This window comes from Nicotiana tomentosiformis, chromosome 2 (assembly GCF_000390325.3).
Source record: "Nicotiana tomentosiformis chromosome 2, ASM39032v3, whole genome shotgun sequence".
NCBI lineage: Eukaryota > Viridiplantae > Streptophyta > Magnoliopsida > Solanales > Solanaceae > Nicotiana > Nicotiana tomentosiformis.
The window spans coordinates 59,469,025-59,481,680 of record NC_090813.1 but is presented as its reverse complement, the minus strand read 5'-3'; the positions used below and the strand labels follow the sequence as shown (position 1 = coordinate 59,481,680).

The window sequence follows — 12,656 nt, the reverse complement described above, 5'->3', positions numbered from 1 at the left end:
TAAACCAAAAAATCGTATTTTTGGGTATTAGTTAAGAAAAATAAGTTTGAACATGTGAGTTCTTTTGAGAGTCCAAAACTTATTACCCATTTTAGGCTGAAGCCCAATAGTCCAATACTCATTTGAACTTTGAAGCCCAATTTACCCAAACTTACTGTACTGATAGTCTGATTATACGTTACACACTTACACTTAGACCTTAGTCACTTACTTCCCATTTCCCAAAACCTAAATCAAAAATTAGATTTAGGGTTCTTCCTTAGCTCTGTCTCTGTTGCGACTGCTGCGAGCCTGCGATTGCTGCCTTCTTACTCAGCTCTGTGCGATTGCTGCCTTCTTCCTCAGCTCGGTTGTGACGCCTTCTTCCTCAAGTTAGTGCGACTTCTTCTGAGTTCTAAGTTGAGTTAGGTCCAGTGTCGTTTTGCAGTTTTGCTCACTGTTATTGTCATTTTGGCCGAACTTTCTGATAGAATTTTTGCTGAAAAAGGTGTTCAAGATTTCTTTGGTTGATTTTTTATTAAGATAAGGCTTCTTTATTTGTGTTTTAGTTCTTTTTTTCCTTGGAATAATTTTGAACAATTCTTTTCCCTTTTATTGTTGCAAAAAAATGTGATTGAGAAAACTCTAGTATATGAAAGCTCAAAGTCAAGTTTAAGTTTATGAAGAAAGAAAATGTCTTAGTCTATGGCGTCGTGGTAATTTTGTTAATCATATCACGTTAACTCCATTTTCCCGATTTAGATGAGAATGTTCCTGTTATATCTGGATTTGAGGTTTTTTCTTAGGGTGGTGTTTGTCTCCACTAATAAAAAATCAATCTTTTTTTAGAAAACTATATTCAATCAACAAGCAACAACATCTCTAAAGTTAAGGACATTTCAATTAGTACTTCCTCTTTTGCTGTTGTGTTCTGTTTGCACTGAAGGCCTCCCTGTTCTCTATGTGCTTGTTCTCTATTCTTGGTTTCATTTATAGTGTAGTTTCAAATATCCTCTTTAGTGATCACCAAAATGTTACACTAGTTTCTTTTGATGACTTTGCAGTTTGCAGCATTTCCATGCTTGTTTATTGCATGATAACAGAGAATATATCCTCAAATACTCGGGCACCTTCTTGTAACGGTGGCATGAATCCTTGAACGTAAAAGATAAGAATGGGATGATGTCTTCTCAAGTGTATCCCAACTACGACGAAGAAATGTGTAAATTTTTTGTTAGGGATATAGGAGGCTCTAACTTGCACTAACTAGTTCACACGCATTCTCCATATGTCTATCGTGTGTCAAATCTCATCTGAATTGGCCTTACTTCTTGGGTTTTAGTGCAGAGACTGCATAGTTCATAGCTTTTTATTTGCCAAAGGAGTAGGCAAAAGTTGCTCACCTAAATTATGTTCAAGATGTAGTATGGTATGTTCTTGGTCTCTCGGTTGCTTAGTTAAACTCTTATTTATTTTGAAATTAGTTTCAAGACCTGCTTTATGAACTATTAGCCTGTAGATTTTGAGCATTTAGCTAGGACTAGGATATATATTTGAGAAAATTGTAAGGAGAGTACGAAAATACTGGCTATCAAGTACGAGAGAGGGCTAAATGCTTGTGAAGTTGCACCATATTACAAAGTGTGGTGAGTTAAAAGAATTACAAATGACATTATATGCATAGATGATCGGATTACTCACCGAGGTTGGGTTATTTTTATCTTTTAAATGAAATTTTCATTGTGTACCTTTGATTGAGTGCGCTTCATTTAATTCAATTTCTGTTACCGCAATTAATCCTCAGCTAGGAGTAATTGATGTGTACTTTTGGTCCTGTGTTGGAGAAAAATGATGATTTTTTATCATTCATTAAACAACGTCATTATCATTAGAGTGATATTGTCAGCAAATAAACAATGGCATGAGAACTGACAATATCACTATGCCGTTGTCTTTCTCTGTTGCCTCCTTTAAGAGAACTCTATCTCAAAATGACAATTTGCTGGGCTGGACGAACAACAAATAAATTTCAGCCTTGTTTATTGCATAAGAACTGAGAATATCGTCTCTGTTATGTGCAATGGCTGTTGGACCAATATCTTCTTTTCTATTCATTCATTATGACAATCTATTTCCTTTTTCCAGAGAAGCATAAATTTTTTTGAACCGTTTAAAACCGAAAAAATAAACCGAAAATAATTAAACCGAACTTTGAAAAAATCGCACCAAATCGTAAATACTTTGGTTTGATTTGGTTATTAATATTACAAAATCAAAAACCGATAAACCAAACTGTACTTTCATAATAACCGACCAAACCGACCGACGCCCACCCCTAGTGTGATGTAGTCGACTTGAGCTTTATATAGTCGATCATCATCCTTGCATATGTTAGTAGTAATCCTTGATATAGTTCCTGCATATGTTAGTAGTAATCCTTTCTCCTCATTTGGCATCAACCAAAAGAGGAAAAATACGTAATAACATTAGCAGTTTAGATTATCCTGATAATTATAGTCATCCAAAACACAAAAAATAAGCATCCAACCATAAAACATCCAAAAAAAAAACTAAGATTGTCCAAAACACCCAACAACCAGATCAGTGATGGAGAAAGTAGGTAAAAGTGTTGCAAATGGTTTCCTTGAAACGGTCAAAGCTTGTGTTCGTAGTGACTGAGATCTTATCAACGCGATCATGGACTTCCTTGAATGTTTTTACTGCCTTTTCTGCAGTCTTTTGTAACGTGACTCGCATTTTTGACATATCTGAGCCTGTCTCTTTTTAGATATCATGGATATCTCCAACTGTGGATTGAGTGGCCAGGAAGAGGTCCTTGATGACATTCACCATCTCGTCAATTGCAACAATCTTCTTGTCACGACCCAAAACCCATTATAGATCATGATGGCGCCCAACGTCGTTATTAGGCAAGCAAACAGTGAACTACCAACTTAATTATTCATTTTATTATTTTTGAAATCATGAATCCATTAAATAATAGAGTAAAATCTGGAACTCATAGAAACATGTGCTATTCTTTACAAATTTTTGAATATAAATAAATCATAAAGTGGAATGATAATAATAACGTGGACTACGATAGTGAACATCCATCGGGAACCCCCAAAATCAGTTGTCACAAGTGCATGAGCATATACTAGGAAGTACAATAATAATATAACCCCTGTCTGGAATACAAGATAGATAAGATAATGTAAATAATCATGATGGAGACTCCATATGTTGTGGATCGTAATATGTGATGCATCTCACCGTGAAGTCCCTGCAATAACTGCGCCCTTGCGCCCAAAAGACCACCAGAAATATATATACTTGCACAATAAGTGCAGAAGTATACCATGAGTGTGTAAATCAACGCTACCCAGTAAGTATCTAGCATAACCCTGGAAAAGTAGTGACGAGGGGTCAACATCGACACTTACTAGTGGTCTAATAAATCAAGTACAATAGAAAGTAAACAAGTATGAGGCATGGTAAATAAACAATGTAAACAAATATAGGTACGTGGTACGATCCTTCTCTGAACAGTAAACACAAGTTCTTAATTATCGGTTACCTCCTCAATCGGAGTATATATATAAAATAGTCCCCACCAGATAAGTCATCAGTCATCACAATTCAAATCAGGAAACTCACAGATACACTGGCTTCTTGTTAAATATTACACATGATTCTGCCGAGGAGAATGGCCCGATCCCATAAGAGTGTTTCATAAAGTTACTGAAGCGAATGACCTGATCCCATAGGAGTGTTTTATAGATATACCGGGGCAAACGACCCGATCCCATAAGAATATGATACTGCCGAGGCGAACGATCCGATTCCATAAGAATATGATATTGCCAAGGCGAATGGTCCGATCCCATAAGAATATGATACTATCGAGGCAAACGGCCCGATCCCATAAGAGTGTTCGAGGCGAACGACCCAATCCCATAAGAGTGTGGTACATAATCTTGCCGAGGTGAACGGCCCGATCCTATTAGATTAAGAAGTTTTAACGGGTCCTTGACCCTACTCACGAATATACCTGCGAGTTATGAAATTTAAAGAAACTTTTCGATGAATACGCACTACGCGGGAGAAATTCGTTAGGGAAGCATAATTTTCCGCGGATAATCAAGTAGCTCGTCGAATATCTAAAAAAAAGTGAGTACGATACTCTACGCGAGTCTAGTCTAATGATGAATGTAAATTAAGGTATTTAAACAGGCAAGAAGGACTCAAATAATACAATTTAAATATGGTGTGGGTCTAAGTCTACCCGGACATAATCAGAAATCCTAACATGCGCACGGATACTCGTCACCTCATATGTGCGTAGCTCCCATAACATGTAGCACATAAGAATATAACACCTAAGGGGTAAATCTCCCCTCCCCCCCAAGGCTAGACAAGAGACTTACCTCGCTCTGAAGTTCCATAATCGGATCCAACGGCTCTCTAACACCTCAAAACGATGCCCATCAATCCAAAACTAGTCAAACAATCAGGAAAACCAATAAAAATATACTCCAACATCATAATTAATTAATTTATAACAATTTCCAACTTCTCTCGAAAAGTCAACAAAGTCAACCCTTGGGCCCACGTGCCCGGATTTAGAAACTTTTCAAAGATAAACGTCATCCATAATATTACGAACTCAAATAAGTAATTCACTCCTAATTCCATTTCCAAAATCGCGGTCAAAGTCCAAATATACCAATTTATAGGTTTCCTCTTAAAATCCCAAAATTTCCATAATTTTTCATGTTGAATCCTTATGAAATTCATGAAATTAACTTGCAATAAGTAGGAATCACTTACCTCGTGATGCTTGATGAATAACTCCTCAAAATATCTCCCTAAATGCAACTATCCAAGTGAAAAATGAGAGAAATGAGAGCTAAGTCTGGATTTAAAAGCACCCCACTGCCCAACGACTATTGTACTTGCGGCATCTTAGTTGCACCTGCGGAAAAATCTATTGCAAGTGCGGTTCCCTCTAAGCCCAGGCAAATCCGCTTATGCGGACCAAAATAGCACATCTGTGCTTCCGTTTCTACGGACAACAAGTGTTTCTGCGTTCACGCACTTGCGTGACCAAGTCTGCTTCTGCGGCCCCAGACCTTCTTGGCTAATTCCGCTTCTGCGATCTCTTCTCCGCATATGTGACCTCGCAAGTGCGGAACATTCCTCGCACTTGTGCTCCCATGTCTCATCCATGAATTTCGCACCTGCGATGACCCCCTCTGCACCTGCGGCCACTCCTTCCGCATGTGTGATGACACCAGTCTTTAGCAACAACAACATTTCCTCAAATTCAAATCTCAATATGTTTTTAATCAGTTTCAAACCCGAGGCACCTGGGACCCCATCCAAACGTATCAACACATCCCAAAATATGATACAGACTTAGTCGATGCCTTAAATCACGCCAAATAACATCAAAACTATGAATCAACAGTCAAAACCTTTCTTTAAACTCTCAAACATTCCAACTTCGACGAACGCGTCCGATTCATACTTAAACATTTTGGAATGATACCAAACTTTACGCACAAGTTGCAAATCACAATACAAACCTATTCCAAGACTCGGAACCCCAAACGGACATCGATAACACCAAAATTCACTTCAAATCAAACTTAAGAAATTCTTAAACTTTCAAAATGCCACCTTTCCATAATAAGCACTGAAATGCTCCCGAACCACCCGATACTAAATCCGAACATACACCCAAGTCCGAAATCATCATACGAACCTATTGGAATGCTCAAATCCCAATTCCGAGGTCGTTTACTGAAAATCCAAACCTTGGTCATCTCTTCCAACTTAAAGCTTCCGAATTGAGAATTTTCCTTCTGAAACAACTCCGAACATGTATAAGTCATAATACATGAAGTGAAGCTACTCAAGGCCTCAAACCGCCGAACGATACGCTAGATCTCAAAACGACTGGTCGGGTCGTTACATTCTCCCCCACTTAAACATACGATTTTCCCCGAACGTGCTAAGAACTGATCCAGAGTTGCCCCAAAATCACTGTTTAAAGCCTTGTGCACTTACTCGTGCGACCACAACCCAGGTGAATACATTAGCTCAAGCCAGACTGAAGATCCTCCCTGCTACCTTAGCCCACAAGCCATAAAACTAAATTCCAACATCCAGAGTTATCTGCCTGGCCTGATTCCAACATACGAACCCTGACACAATCTCCACCCACTATACCAAATATAATTATGCACCCATACTGAGATCACACAATGTACCACATAATTCGTATGTTCATAATAACATCCTGGCTATAATAGCAGGAAATTTACGAATCAGATGCATGTAGTATACCTCGTAACACATATAAGATCGGTTCCAACTCTCGCAATACTGCCACGACTAAAGAGATGCACATGAACTCATAACCACCCGTCAACTCAATAACTCACGGAGTTTCTCCGTTCGGCAAGAACCTTTTCCTCATTTTGGACTGATCGTTGACATTTTCTCTATAATATACCTTACATAAATCCGATCGCACCGATTTCAGGTCCAATAATCTCGTCTCACCAGTACAAGCTGCTCAGGCGATAAGCCACCTCAAACACTGACTAATATTTCATATGACACCATCAATGCACCAACAAGCTACAACTCGAATATGACACCTAAGGAAGAACGAACTCTGAAAAAGAACTATCCAGCCCGCGTAATGAATTAAACGGCTAACAAATGCTATGAACCTTTATCGAAGAAGAGAAAAAAGACACACAAAACAAGTATAGGGAACCATACTCAACATCTCACTGTTGCGGCGTGCAACCCGATCCATACATGATACCGTTACGTCGTGCAACCCGATCCAAACATCATATCCGTGGCGGCGTGCCACCTGATCCACATATAACAATCAACAAGGAAGTATCTACCAAGCCAAACTGCTCAAACCTATGAAATGTCCAAATATCGACCACGAGCACGCAAAGTGAAAAAATACAACCCTGGGGAGACGGATAGCGCCATGCACTACAAAACTCGAGCTCGACTGAGGTGCAATAATAACAAGATACATGGGACCATAATGCACGTGCAAATAATCAAGCCGTCTCACAACCCACATGGCATAATAGAGTATTACAGAGAATATCTGACGATAAGAATAACACCAAATACCAAAGACTCGTCCATAAGCAGTGCTATGTTGAATGAACACATCTGACTTGATCTGATGTAGAGCACACATTCACATTAAGTCTACTAGCGGACCTCACGCCAATTCCGATCATCCCATACTGGGTCACTAATCTTCCAAGGATCCACAATGACCCTATTCATGACACATAAGAGTAGCCGTCAAATCCAAAACAACTCACACAGACCACAACTAAAGAAATAGAGCGCATCTCCGTCATAACCTCTCCCATTGGCGACAGTACCAAAATCTCCATATCTGATTTAAATCTCTAACAATCGAATGACTAGCACGTCACACTTATACGATCTTCTGGTAGGATATACCCCCCACAACATTTCGCACCAGGTAGTAAAATCTAAACATTAATGGTCATCGACCATGCTATTTCCATAGTGCTAGTCAAGCATCCGCATTTCAATACCCAACACTTCTTCCACAAAACAGACCATCCTCCAGCCACCCGAAAATGGTGCCATCACATTCCGAACATCTAAAATCTTCTCGTGCTCCTCCGAGCTCCTGACATTCTTATCGAAAGTGAACCACAACCTTGATCCTCAACTTCCAATCACTATACTGCTCACCGCACCTATCCTGCAGCTACGCAGGAGTACAAGAATTTCATCACAACCCTGAACCACTAGTAGAATAACTACTTCATCGGCTAGAACCCCTTTTACCCAACTCATTTCAGAAGAACAATTGCAACATGCATCCGAATTCATTAACCGCAGAACCATGCTAATTCTATCCATAACTAATTGACTCAACTTTTCCAATTTACTCTTGACTTGCCCTTGGAATAATAGTCCTACTCAAGTACAAAACGAATCTCAAACAATACTCATCCGGAGTGACCCAAATCATGAGACTACGTCGTCCCGATACCCATAAGCCATCTCACACCCTCCTTGTGCACTCTATAGTACCCCCAACTGATACACCCATTCTGAAAGACCTCCCGCGAATCCGGAGTTGTTTCTACCATTCCTCTAATACCGCACTGCAGACTCGATGATAACGTAGAAATTCCCCAAGTATTTTTCACACTTTGCTGCAAAAATCCCGGTCCTCAGCCATATGATGAATTCAAAATTCTTAGACATCACGCTTAAATCCCTGACCCCGCTAGGATCACTGTTGAGAGTCACCCATTCTGACCTGGTCCTGAATATGTAACCACACACTGGTGCTCCGTTAGCACATGGACTCCTCCAAAGAAACAACCGGATGAATTTCTTTCTTTGTACATCACATCCATTAGAAGCATAAACTCTGAGTCATCCCAACACCTGTACACGAATCAATAAGGCGAAATGTGACACATGTACGTCAAATTTCCTTATTCAAAATACCCTTGATGTTTTTCTCCTCTTGATTACAAGTAATCCACCAATGCACCGATAACTCAAAACTATATAGGCACACGACCATGCGACTCACTTATAGACGGCGGGCTCCCCCACTTAGCTTTACACTATAATAACATTGATCCAAACCCCACAACGACCTCTTCTTCCCAGTTACCATGATTCCACACCATTACCCGGCCAACTTCTCACAAGCTCTTGTTGCACCGATCATAACACATTCCGAATTATCCGCCACCATCGTACGCTCAACCTCCTAGGGGTCATACCATCTTCTTTAAGCGACCCAAGCTCATATCGCAGTACCTGTATCCCATGCTGGGAAGGAAGTAGGACTCTTCGTAGGAACCTCATCAAAATCATGCAACTGCTAACCTGCTCATAGGAGATAGCCCACTTGTGTAACCTCATATTGACCTCCACCAACGTCGTTGCTACACCTATGTCCATCATGAAATCAACTAACCTCCCTGGGTCCACATTGATCCGCCAGCCGTAAGATTCCCATCATTCATTAACATTACCCAAAGGTCCAATAACGTGTTTGAAACTCGAAGCAGTATTGCATCCAAGACAATGATCGAATACTTCACACTTTTCCTACATTCCAATCAAGCCCTTCTCGTCACATTCAAAATTCCTAAGCATAGAAACCACCTCAGAGATCATCTCCTCGAACCATCAATACTGGAAACACTAATCCGATTCTGAAGCCGCAACGCACAACCATCTTTGATAACTTCCTCTTAGGTTCCATCTCACAACACTGTGCCCAGAGGCAAACAAATGAAGACTAGCATGCCGATGAGCCTCAATGCAATTAATCGAGGAGGACGACACCACAATATTAACAAGAATTCCACCAAATTCAAAAATATCAAATCTCGACTGTAAGCAACACCAACACTGGGCTGAAATGACAGAATACCCTTCCACAAGGCGATGATAATAGCCCACTTGAATACATAGGGAGAAACATCATGCACCACATTTGCAGTACCTTTACAACTCCTCGATGCCCAAGTGATAACCAGCGCTCAACACCATATAAGAATGAGTAGGAAGGAAATGAAGGCATAAGCCTCAATGGAATCAAATCGCACGACGAGGAATCTAGAAGGGAAGTGCTCCTAACAGCCCTACAGCCTATCGAAGATAAGTACAAACGTCTCTGTACCGATCTGCAAGATTCTACTAGATTTGCTCATGACTCGATAAACCTAAGTGAACCTCTGATTCCAAGATGTCACGACCCAAAACCCACTATAGGTCATGATAAGACCCAACGTCACTGTTAGGCAAGCCAACGATGAACAACCAACTTAATTGTTTATTTTATTATGTTTAAAATTATGAATCCCATTAAATAATAGAGTAAAACCTGGCACTCATAGAAACCTATGCTATTCTTTACAAATTTCTGAAAATAAATAAATCATAAAGTGAAATGGTAATAATAACGTGGACTACGATAGTGAACATCCATCAGGAAACCCCCAAACCCAGTGTCATAAGTGTACGAGCATATATTAGAAAGTACAATAATAATACAACCCCTGTCTGGAATACAAGAGACAAGATAATGTAAATAATCATGATGGAGTCTCCATATGCTGCGGATCGTAACATAGGATGCATCTCACTGTGAAGTCCCCACAATACCCGTTCCCTTATGCCCAAAAGACTACCAGAAATATATATACCCGCACAATAAGTACAGAATTGTAGCATGTGTACGTAAATCAACACGTACCCAGTAAGTATCTAGCCTAACCCCGGAGAAGTAGTGACGAGGGGTCGACATCGACACTACTAGTGGTCCAATAAATCAAGTACAGTAGAAAGTAAACAAACATGAGGCATGTTAAATAAACAGTGTAAACAAATATAAGTACGTGGTATGATCCTCCTCTATACGTGTGAGTTATAAAATTTAAGAAAATATTTTGATGAATATGCACAACGCGGGAGAAATTAGTAAAGGAAGCATAATTTTCCGTGGTTAATCAAGTAGCTCATCGAATATCTAAAGAAAAGCGAGTACGATACTCTACGCGAGTCTAGCCTCATGATAAATGTAAATTAAGGCATTTAAACAGGCAAGAAGGACTCAAATAATACAATTTAAACATGGTGTGAGTCTAAGTCTACCCGGAGATAATCAGAAATCCTAGCATGCACACGGACACTCGTCACCTCATACGTGCGTAGATCCCACAACATGTAGCACATAAGAATGTAACACCTACGAGGTAATTCCCCCTCCTCACAAGGTTAAACATGACACTTACCTCGCTCTGAAGTTTCATAACTAGCTCCAGCGCCTCTCTAACACCTCAAACTGATGCCCATCAATCCGAAACTAGTTAGACAATCAGGAAAATCAATAAAAATATATCTCCAACATCATAATTAATTAATTTATAATAATTTCCAACTCCGCTCGTAAAGTCAACAAAGTAAACCCTCGGGCTCGGATTTAGAAACTTTTCTAAGATAAACGTCATCCATAATATTACGAACTCAAATATGTAATTTATTCCTAATTCCATATCTAAATTCGCGGTCAAAATCCAAATATACCAATTTCTAGGTTTCCTCTTAAAATCCCAAAATTTCCATAATTTTTCATGTTAAATCCTTATGGAATTCATGAAATTAACTCTCAATAAGTGGGAATCACTTACCTCATGATGCTTGATGAATAACTCCTCAAAATAGCTCCCCAAATTCGGCCATTCAAGTGAACAATGAGAGCTAAGTCTCGATTTAAAAGCACCACATTGCCCAGCGACTATCGCACTTGCGGCCTCTCAGTTGCACCTGCGAAAAAATCTATCGCAGGCGCGGTTCCTACTAAGCCCAGGCAAATCCGCTTATGCGGACCAAAGTAGCACATCTGCAGACAACAAGCGCTTTTGCGCTCACGCACCTGCGTGACCAAGTCCGCTTTTCTTGGCCAATTCCGCTTCAGCAATCTCTTCTCCGCATCTGTGACCTCGCAGGTGTAAAACATTCCTCACCCTGCGCTTCCAAGTCTACTTGATGAATTTCTCATCAGCGATGACCCCCTCCGCACCTGCGTGACCGCACATGCGGCCACTCTTCCCACAGGTGCGATGACATCAGTCTTCAGCAATAACATCATTTCCTCAAATCCAAATTTCAATCCGTTTCAAACTCGGGGCCCTCGGGGCCCATCCAAACGTATAAACACATCCCAAAACACGATATAGACTTAGTCGAGGCTTTAAATCATGCCAAACAATGTCAAAACTATGAATCGACAGTCAAAACCTTTCTTTAAAATTTCAAACATTCCAACTTCGACGAACGCGTCCGATTCATACTTAAACATTCCGGAATGATTCCAAACTTTAAGCACAAGTCAAAAATCTTGATAAGAACCTATTCCAAGACTCGAAACCCAAATCGTACATTAATAACACCAAAATTTACTTCAAATCAAACTTAAAAAATTCTTTAACTTTCAAAATGCCAACTTTCCATAATAAGCGCCGAAATACTCCCAGACCACCCGATACTCAACTAGAATATACTCCCAAGTCCGAAATCATCATACAAACCTATTGGAACCCTCAAATTCCAATTCTGAGGTCGTTTACCCAAAAGTCAAATATTGGTCAGCTCTTCCAACTTAAAGCTTCCGAATTGAGAATTTTCCTTCCGAAACAACTTTGAACTTCCCGAAATTCAATTCCAACCACACGTACAAGTCATAATATATGAAGTGAAGCTACTCAAGGTCTCAAACCGCTAGATCTCAAAATGACATATCAGATCGTTACATTTCTCAATCAAATCTGGGTCGTTCATTGCAGTCTGGGTTGCGCCAGCTTTTACTTTAGAGCTTGAGAGAATCACCTTGGCTTTATTCTCCTATTTCTTTACCCAGAACCCATTCACAACAACATAACTCATGTTAACAAAGGCTCGAGTATTATAACATCTGCAGACTAAGACATATGGATAGTTTGAGAGGGAGATGTTATGGGCTTCGAGAAGACGGGTAACTACCATGCCATAAGGAAGACTTGAGGGTTCATTAGAGAATTCAGTTATGAAATTTATTACCCATGAGGACAACT

At 39.9% G+C, this 12,656-nt stretch overlaps 1 long non-coding RNA gene across 1 annotated transcript; it reads left to right on the top strand.

Annotated features, from left to right (window-relative positions):
- Nucleotides 1-171: 171 nt before the first annotated feature.
- On the top strand, nucleotides 172-1,728 carry LOC104112449 (uncharacterized). The gene is made up of 2 exons (XR_689986.3): nucleotides 172-371; nucleotides 1,044-1,728. It is a non-coding gene; the product is annotated as an uncharacterized lncRNA (long non-coding RNA).
- Nucleotides 1,729-12,656: the final 10,928 nt, after the last annotated feature.